Raw genomic sequence first — 10,423 nt, forward strand, 5'->3', positions numbered from 1 at the left:
CCCCCCCCCCCCTGATACTTTGTGACAACCCTGACAACAGATAAGTAAGCAATTTATATTAGCGTAAATATGTCATTAGTACGAGAATAAATATTTTCTTTTTCTCAAATATTTCTTCCGCTACACAATATACCGATATCTACAAGTGTATGCCAATAGGCGTGTATTCAGTCACGAAACCGATGCAACAGTAGCGAAAGTCTGAGTTGCAGCAGCGAATTTTCAGTTACAGCCGCACGCACATCTTTAGCAAAGTACGATCAGCCGTGACGACCGGCAGTGAGAGCTTTTCCCTCCGCGAAGGAGCGGAAAATCGCGGGGTACCCCGCGCAGATGCTCTCCCCCGCGATTTCGCGTCTGTGCTCCATCGCGCCCGGTGGCTTCACCACCACCACCACCACCACCATCAGCAGTCCAGCAGCACCCTCCACCTCCGGCGGTTAAGACCAGCCGAATGACATCGCGATGCCGACGGGGACGGTGGTGGTGGTGGTGGTGGTGGTGGTGGTGGTGGTGGTGGTGGTCCGAGTGCGCTCTGCTCTTGACGGTAATGCGGCGTGGTCGTCGTCGTCGCGCCCTACGGGAAACCTTCCCTCATTATCGCGGGATCCTTATCGGCGGGCGAAGAACGCGGAGAACGGCGGTAAACATGCGCCGAGCGTACGAACGATAGGGCGTAGGGCCGCGCGCACACCGCTGGCCTAGTCGTAGGCACCACCACGTGCTGCTGCTGCTGCTGCTGCTGCTGCCGTTGCTCCGCTCCACTCCGCTCCGTTTCGCTAGACGTATAATCGATAGTGCAGCGCGCGCGGTGCGACCACCGGCGGTCAATCAACCCGCGCGTTCGGGGCCGACCGGATGATGCGCTTAACGCGAGTAAGGCGCAGGCAACGTGTCGCAGAAACGCGGTCATCGGCTGCACCGTCGTTCCCGTAATCCTCACGTCTGTCCGATATGACGGCCGGGCGTCTGTCCGTCTTCCGTGTCATCTCTCCGTCCTCGTCTTCATCTTCGCTGTCGTCGTCGTCGTCGTCGTCGTCGTCGTCATCGTCGTCGTCGTCGTCGACCTACCTGGCCGTAAGTCATTCTCGTCGAGAACGCTGGCTCGAGATTCACTTTCCGCGATCGCTTCTCCTCGTGGAGATCCTTTTTCCTGCGAATTCCGTCGGATGCTCTGCGACAAGTGATAAAACGATAATAGTCGATTGACGGTCCGATTTGACGCGCTGCATCTCGATAGATTTCGCGACGACGCTTCGGTCCTTCCTCGCGGCGATCGGCGTAACTTTCGGTGTCGAGTACGAAGTCTTGTTCCAAACACGAGAGATTCTTTCGACTCGCTTAGTTAGGTTCCCGAAACTTCAGTTTGCAAGTGCCTCTGATACTCAAACTTTAGGCATTTTCGTAGTCGAACACATTTAACAAACTTCCACTGAGACTCAGGCCCTTATTTTGAAGACTCTCTTTTATCGATAAAAGTGATCCTTTAAATGTAAATCGGAAGTTAATCGGAAAACTTATGAGCCACATTTAAAGCTTATCTCAGAGAGCTCGCTTACCGTTTCGAAGCTTCAATTCGCGAGGACCTCTGATTCTCAACTTCAAACATTTTCGTAGTCGAACTCGTTTGACAAATCTCCGCTGAGGCCCTCATATTCTAAAAACTCTCTTTTACCGATAAAAGCGATCCTCTAAATGGGAAGTCAATCAGAAAATTGATGAGCCACCTTTGGAGATTATTTCGGCCTACTTACGTTTTCTAACTTCAAGTCGCGAGAGCCTCTCTCTCGCTCTTTGATCCTCAAATTTCAACTAATTTTGTAATCGAGTTCGTTTGACAAATTTCCGCCGAGACCTTATTCTGAAAACTCTCTTTTATCGATGTAAGCGCGTCTAAATGTGACTGGGAGCCAATTAGAAGGTCTAGAGCCATAAGCTATATTTAGAGACACTTTTATCGATAAAAGAGAGTTCAGAGAAAGAGTCTAAGTGGACAAAGGTTCAGCAAAGGTCCTCATTAAAGCGCGTAAACGAAACATTCGTCACATCACACGACCTTTCGTTGTGTACATCGAGTCGGAAGGGGAATCGCTACGGTTAATTAGACTAAGCCGTTCGTGCAACCGACCCGTGATTACCCGGATGGCACTTTACCGTCTCGACGAAGCGTCAGTCGGTCAGCTGACACGCTCATGTCGCAAGTCTTCGACTTGCGACTTTCTGCCGCGTCTTCTGACCCGACCGGTGCAAACAGAGTGACGTGAAATGCCCGTGCGCTTAAAAGCGGGAATATTAATCAAAACAGCCGGGCATTAATAATGCCCACATCAATCAATCGCAACGATATTGCACGGCGCTGCCAGCGCGCGTTCAATTTGCATCGCGAACAGCGCAGTCATTGTTCTTCCTTCCCGTATTCCGCGGCGAATGATTTTCCGTGAACGCGACGCGATGGAATTCTCTCTCCGCTTGTCCCTCCCGCGGTTCTTTTTTTATTCACTTTACGACCGCACGTTCGCGCGGGAAGGGGCCTGACAAATTGAATAACATAGTTCGAGCAGCAGTTGCTCCGGAGAGTGACCCGGCAGGTCGCATTATGCCGGTGCGCCATGCAATTAAAAGCAAAGAGTGTAGCGCCTCACGAAGTTAACTAACTGAGTGGCGGCGAGGCAACCGCGATTTACGACGTATCGAAGAGCCAGAAGTGGACCGAGATACTTTGTCGGTCGGCACTTGGCGATCTTTCGCGGCTACCTGTCGAAAGGAAAGTTTCACCGACACGAGAGTGGGGCGATCTAAGGTCCGCTCTTTTTCGCCGAACTGGATTGCACTTTTTGCCTTTAAAGCGAAGCAAGTATGTAATCCAGCGCTGAAGAGAAGAGGAACGAAGTTCCAGTGCGGCATTAGTTAGCGCAGCTACAAAGAACAGACTTCCAAAGCCGGTGAATTCATCATCCAAAAAAAATATAATCTCACCTTTAGCAGAATCCTTCTGTATTGGCCTCAAGAGGATTCCTCTAAAGCCGAAAGGAAAATGTTCTGATTCTGTTCAGAAAAAGGAGTCTAGTTGCAAGATGCTATTTCCTTGTAACCTCACATTCTGAGGGAAAATTTGGGGAGTGTTAGTCTTTCTAATGAAGCGGACTATTAATCAGAAATCTGCTACATGTTATTCTGACTTCTTTCCTTTCGAAAATCAAGAGAAATATATTTGCTTGAAACAGAATTTCTTCTTGCCGGAAGATACTTTTATTAAGAACTGGACTTGTGTGTGTACTGTGGATAAAAGATGAAATTCCTGTAACTTTAATATTACATATATATGCTTAAAATATTTTCCCTTCAGTTTTAGGAGAATCTTCTTGAGGTCATAGATAAGAGGAGATTTTGCTAAAGATGAGAATATATTTTTCTAGGCGTGACATTTTTTCCTCTCGAATCTAGAGGGATATGTTTGAGAATGTCCTGTTACGCGCGATATGAGAGACGCGACAAGCAGCACTGTAGGTGAAAGACAAAATTCCTCTAACTTTAAGAGTACTGTGCTCGGAATTTTCCTTCTGGAATTTTAGAGGAATTCTCTTCAGGCTACATATAAGAGGATTCTGCATAGGATTTTATTTTTGAGATGATAGATTTCGATCTTATATTTGTTGTAAGTTTGTCAGATGATGCTCCGCGACCAATAAAATAATCTGTATACGGTATAGTATCTGAAGGTAAATTTAAAACGAAATTTAAATTCAAAAACTGACTGCAAATATCGCCCTAATGACCGCGTCGTACGCGAATTAACTACGTAGCGCGATTTCGCCGCGTATCGACAAAATCATCACAGGCATATGTCACCTTCGTTCACCGCCCCTCCTGTTTTTTCTCCCTCATTAATTGCGTTAATAATACCCTCGCTGATCGTCAAATCGAATCGCGAATCCTCCATTCGAGCCGCATAAATCGAGTGGAGTAGCACGACGAATTTCCAAAAATAATATTCGCGTCATTCCTCGGGCATTTGATTCTCCAGAGAATCGATACTGCAGACGATACTTTGACGACGGGATCACGCAAATCTGTGGAATTAACTTTAAATTAATACAGCCAATACATTCGCATCCGATCAAAATCGCATATTAATTCGCGCCGATCCTCACCGACTAGACATTTTTGTCAATATGATTTAGCCGAACTTTTTCGTTCTACCTTACTCCACTGATTCTTTTTCTCGTCAAGGTGAAGCGTAGGAACGGTATTTCGTCGTGAATTCAAGCTAACTGTATCATCGAGATGGACGCTGATAGATTAATTATCCGGAGATGAAATATTCGACTAATCCCATGGTCCTGATCAGGTTCGTTCAGATCAGTTACCTGTGCTGGGATTCTGTAACACGTTATTGGAGTTAACGACAATTTCGTTAGCTTTTGTATACCGTAGAAAAGCTGCGCAACGATAACGAAACTGTTAACTCCAATAACGAGTTACAGAATCCCATCACTGGTCTATATAAGGTGACGTTATCGGGTAAAAAATGATTAATAAGATCCTAATCTATATATATATACAATCTATATATATATACAATCTATATATATATATACAATAGAATGTCTGTCTCTTCAATAGAATGTATGCTCTCTACACACTCCTAAACTCTTTGACCAGCACTGGTCTATATAAGGTAACCTTGTTGGTTAAAAAATGATTAATAAGATCATAATCTATACATATAATCTATATATATATATATATATATATATATATATATATATATATATACAATAGAATGTCTGTCTGTGTATGCTCTCTACACACTCCTAAACTCTTTGACCATCTGGACGGAATTCTGCATGGTTACTCTCTATCTAGAATCCTGCGGAAGATACAGACTGCATTACGCCTATCTGGACGCATGCCACCCTCTTCCCCTAGTTTCATCACCTTGACACTTTGATAACCCGTGTGACGCCGGATAGTTTAAGCTAGTTATCAATAATTACTAACAAGCTCCTAATTGCCACACTGCGTTATCGGGAATATGACTTCTCAGGACCCGATAACATCACTTTAAACAAAGCAGATTAGGATCAGCCTGAACGACAAGATCATGGGACCAATTTCTTATAAGGGAATCGTGGATTGCGAATGTTTCGACATATCGAGGGAGGGGGGAAGAGACGGCAGATGGGAATAGCGGGCCGATGTAGGGCAGAATCGTTGCGAGGTGAACGGCACAAGCTCTCGTAAGACATCGTGCATCTGCGCAAACGTCGTGGGTGTTTGCCTGCGAAGCTCAATAATTCGCCGCGTTAGCGGCGAAAACTTCGCGAAACTTCACCGGCGCAATTATACGTAAAAATCGGCCCTCGCGATCGTCGTGATCACCGAAATAGCGGCAACAAATGAGGATTTGTCACTTCCAATTTGCTGCTGTAAAGCAACGCTTCTGCAATGGAGAACGAACTTGATCTAATCTGAATAGAGGAGAACAAAAAATCGGCCGATCTTCGCGATCCTTCCCCGCACTTTCGCGAGAACTGCACTGAGGGAAAAAGCTTTGCCAGCTTAACAAGATACTCGCAACAAATGGCTCGTCGATACGGGACAGCGAATGAGCCTGTAGAGGGAACAAATGATTTATTACTTTCAATTTGCTGCTCCGAGCAGCACTTCTATGATGGAGACATAACGAACCCAATCTAAATAGAGGAGAACGAATGTGATTTGTATCTCAGGCAACGTATGCCTGAGAAATCAGGTATACGTTGCCTGAGATACAAATCACATTCGTTCATACAGCAAGCGTGCTTTCGTTCTCTGAAGGATTTTCCTCAGTGTGCGCGCGCGAATTGCTAACACATTGATACGCGAGTAATAACGCGAGAACGAGCACTCCTGGACAATTCTGCCGCTCATTGTGTCACCATTAATTTATTTCCGGACAATTAATTACGATGCATCAGTGCGATCAACGACGCTCGCGGAAATAATGTCTCGTATCGTCGACGCGTAATTCACGCTCTTTCACGGCTATCCCCTTTTCCCTCTTCTGCATGTGTTGTCTCTTGCCGTGTTATTTATTATTCATCTGTTTTCCTCGCGTAACTCCTTGTGTCGCGAGTTCGGCGTTCCTCGAAGGAAGCCGCACGTGCGCTACGGAATATTTTATTCTATTCCACTCCGATTCATCATCCCAGACGTCGGCCGTCTATTAATTTCGGCGGCAGCCCTCTCCCTCTATCTCTTTCTCTCTAATCCATTCAATCTGTTCTATTAAATCCATATATTCGGAGCGCGAATCGGGCCCGAGAAAATTCGCTCATCGTGCCCGTCATCGATCGCGTTCTGCACGTGAGCGAATGTGATTCGCTCTTTCTTCGCCGAAGCGATTCCTCCTTACCGATTGTCAGTAAGTCGGAAGGATAAGCGAGGGCGAAATCATTTCTTGCGCGCGCGGACAACTCGGCGCGATCGTCGTATCTTGGCGCGGAGTTAATTCCGAGATAATTGGCTGTCCCGGTGGAAAATGTCGCTGTAAACACGCCGATACCGACGGTGAGGAACGATCGCGCTCTTCCGCGAATCGATGCTGAGCGCGAGCGTTACGGAAAAACTCGCGAGAGAGTCGAGTAGACGCTCATTAGGCCTTGGATTAAATCCAGGAGATTTAACGACTCACGCACGGTGAATATGAGATTAAGTCCAATGCCCACGGAGCGTGATTTGAAGTCGTTTTTCTTGCGAGGAGCTATGCATGCCGCTAAGTTCGTTCTGCAGCGAGAAATTTGACTCGCGAGCTTGACGGTTGGTTTTTCTAAACAGAATTGGCGCGTTTCCAAGCGTGTTGCTGGGGTCTCAATACGATTCGTCCAATCAGACCGAATCAAATATTATGGAGCTATGAGCTCTAACAAAAAACCTCCCCACTAAGCAACTTTACTCTATATCGCAGCGCGGAACGCCACCATAAGGTCAGAATTGCGTGTTATTTTAATAGATGAAACACAAAAGCATGTAAAAATGAAGGGCACTGCAAAAAATAATAGAAAAAAGAGAGAAAAAACAAGAAAAAAAAAGCACATATGGCATACAAAAGTTCAGAAATGGAAAGTAAGAATAGAAAGAGGGGCGGGAAGAGAGAGAGAGAGGGAGAATGAGGAGGGAGGAGAGTGCGCGCTTTCCGCGGCTATCGAAGGAGATATATTAAGCTTACGTATTCTCGATGAAAAGAGCCGATCGTTCGTCGCGCGTGTCTTGTCAGCTGGTTAATTAGCCGGTCGATCGTCTCGCGTAGCGTAAAGCACGGCCGGCGTATGGAATAAAAAAAGAGAATAAGGGGACGCGCGAGCGCGAAAGGAACAACAGCGACGAGCTGTATCGATCGACGGGTAATTATACGCGGTCGATGCTAAGATTCCCTCGGAGACATTATAATACTTAATAGCGCGGACATGTCGCGGCTCTCCCTCCGCCGGGAGTGGAAGAAAAGCGCGGATTCGGGGCGCTGGCAATGGTGAAAAAGGTCGCCATGCTATTGCGTCCGTGCGTCGGCGGGCGACAATTCGATCGCGAATTGCGTTAGCGTGGCTACTTTGCCGCGGAACACGGCGATTGCATTCCCGTTCGTTGCGAGCGAAATACAGACTGTGCTCCCACGTAAAAAATGCAAAAAGAGTCGCAGAATTGCAGCGCGAACGGGGAGGCGTTTGCGTGCACGCCGTACTCGTCGTCGCGATTTTCTTATGGGTGACTTTCTCACTTTGTTCAGCGTTTCGCGCCGCGCGCGCTCGCACGCTTTGTGCACCTATCGAGAGATCCGCCACACTGAATGTCATCTTGTCTCCTTGGCGCGCGTTTACACGCGGGAAGTATCGGCAGGGGGCGAGAATAATGCGCGTTCACGCGCGGGGATGTTTGAGCGACTTTCGCGCCAGAGCTTTTGTGAGATGTAAAGGGGAACGAAAAGCGCCTGTATTCACGAGCGATATACCGTTGCAAAACACAGACACCCCGCGCTGCGTTCGTGCCGGGAGGAACCCGGAGGAAATCTATTTAGTGCGACGAGAGCTCACCCGGTGTGTCTCCTTCCCGATTCGTGGCCGATGGTCGCGCGGGCTCACCGAAATCGCGATAATCAGCCTCGCCTAATTACTCCGATTTATCGCTGACCTACAAACCACTTGGTAGCAGCGTGAAATATACAGTCGACCGTATCGCGCCACCATTTCCGCTCCACGCGTGCAAACTCACGCATACCTGTTTCTATTTTTCTATAGTGTGTGTGTGTGTGTGTGTGTGTGTGTGTGTGTGTGTAAGAGAGAAAGAAAAAATATCTCAGAAAAAAATATTTATTTGATAAATACCTATTGATATATTTACTTACATATTTTTGCATTGAGAGAATACGTTTTCCAAGAAAATAGATATTCTCTTAAAATCTTAGCTTTTCACGAAAGCAATTGTTTATTTTATTTGAATAAAAAAGAAATTGGATTTAAGGAAATATGTTATTAGTACCTACCGAGAAAATATTTCTTATTTTTTCCATATTTTTTCTCTCAATGCGTGTTTCTTTATTTCTTTATTTTCACAGGAAAATTATTCCCTTTGATACAATAAATTATATAATGTAACCACATGTATGAAGTTGCGTAATATAATAATTAAAATGAGAAATATAATTTAATTTAATTACAAAGGTCGTAGTTTAAGGATTAAAGAGAAGTTTAGTTTATTTCTAAGCGAACTGTGTGACATATTAAAGAAATTAGTGCTACTCAAATATTTATTAACGATTGAATCCTATGAAAAGAAATAAAAATAAAGTAGACCAGATCTAAATGTTCCCAATATGATGAATCATATATTGCTCATGTGCTTTTTTTCGTATTTACCTTCAGAGCAGTGGATGCAAAATCGCGAAATGTTTCTTTTAGAACATAAATGCACATAAACACACGTTTTTCGTTTTTATTAAAATCGCAATAACATCACAGTTAAAAAATAGGAAAAAAACTGATTCAGTAGTAGCAGAGTAAATGATCGACTTTCTTGAAAAATTTTGTATTAACGTCCTCCATCGTGAGTAAGTCGTAAGTTAAGCGATATATCACTAGCTGTAATGAACTTTCTTTAAGTGAGAAATGAAACAGTATGACACACTGTTTCAGATAAAAAAAAGCAATTTACACGCATGGAAGAAGACTGCCTCTGTCATGTTGGTACAGTCAATCACAACAATTACTCGTCTGAAAAGTTGTAACTTAGAAGTCGTGGGATATGAGACATTTAGCCCCGGTCTGGCTTATATACGCACGCACGTGTAAAAATTGACGAAGCATTCATATTCACGTCCTATATATTTCCACCCCACCGTTCGGCTGAAGACGAGAGCTTCCGCTCGGTTCTAAGTCGCGGTCGATCACCTTTGCCCTAAATACGCCGCGCTGTCGATAGACGAAAATACGGGATCACAGTCTGCACTCGCGTCTCGCGCCCGAGCGCTGCATATTCGCGAATTTCCCTGCGACGCAACGAAGATGTTGTTTCAAGAAAGAGACGCATTTGCACGAGATATACTGGTTGCGCGTGGAAAATTGATTTCCACCCGCGCAACAACGACGGAACGCGTTTCCCGGCAATGCGCAGCGCATAAAAAATGCATGCCACCGTCGCTCTTCTTGCTGCTGCGCTTAACAACTTCTCTTCGTCTTCGTCGGACTGACGCTCGCGAAATTTCATTAGAGTTTCGATCATATCGTGCTGGAGGTCGGGCACGATTTGTCTGAATTATTTAAGATCTCTTTTTACCTTCGTTGGGGACTAGCTTGACTTTTCAAATGAAAAGTTCGTATTTTTTAATAATCATCCCCGCTCGGCCGGTCATTTAGCCTTCCACCGCGAAAGGCTACGTCGTTTGCGTCGATGTACTGCAAAATTATCAGAGAGTGAAACGGAAAACATCGAAATCGACTGTCGCGCTTCCTCTCCTTTAAGAAGTTGAATGTAGAACGCCAAAATTGCGACCACCATCTCTTTCCCTCTATCTCTTTTTCTCTCTCGCACTTGCCACTGTGAGAGATTCAATATAGGGCGCCGAAGGCGACCTCCATCTCTTTCTTCCCACTTATTCGTCTTATCACGACGTCGCGCCCTGATCGCGCATATCGCAATCCCCATTGTTTCAGCTGAGATATTGGAACGCAAAATCGAAACGTCGAATCGACCGACGACCACATCGTCGGGGAGAGCGAGGCGAGGGTGAGAAAGAGAGAAAGGGTGAGAGAGGGGCGAGGAAGAGAAAGAGAGAGACGAAGGCAAAAGCAGCGGCGGAGGCAGCAACAACAACAGCGGGTTTAACTTTAACCCCTGCGAAGAGGAGGTAGAGGAGGAGGAGGAGGAGGAGGAGGAGGAGGAGGAGGAGGAG

Source organism: Odontomachus brunneus, unplaced genomic scaffold (genome assembly GCF_010583005.1).
Source record: "Odontomachus brunneus isolate Ranch 3 - 2012 unplaced genomic scaffold, Obru_v1 Obru_scaffold_082, whole genome shotgun sequence".
Taxonomy (NCBI): domain Eukaryota; kingdom Metazoa; phylum Arthropoda; class Insecta; order Hymenoptera; family Formicidae; genus Odontomachus; species Odontomachus brunneus.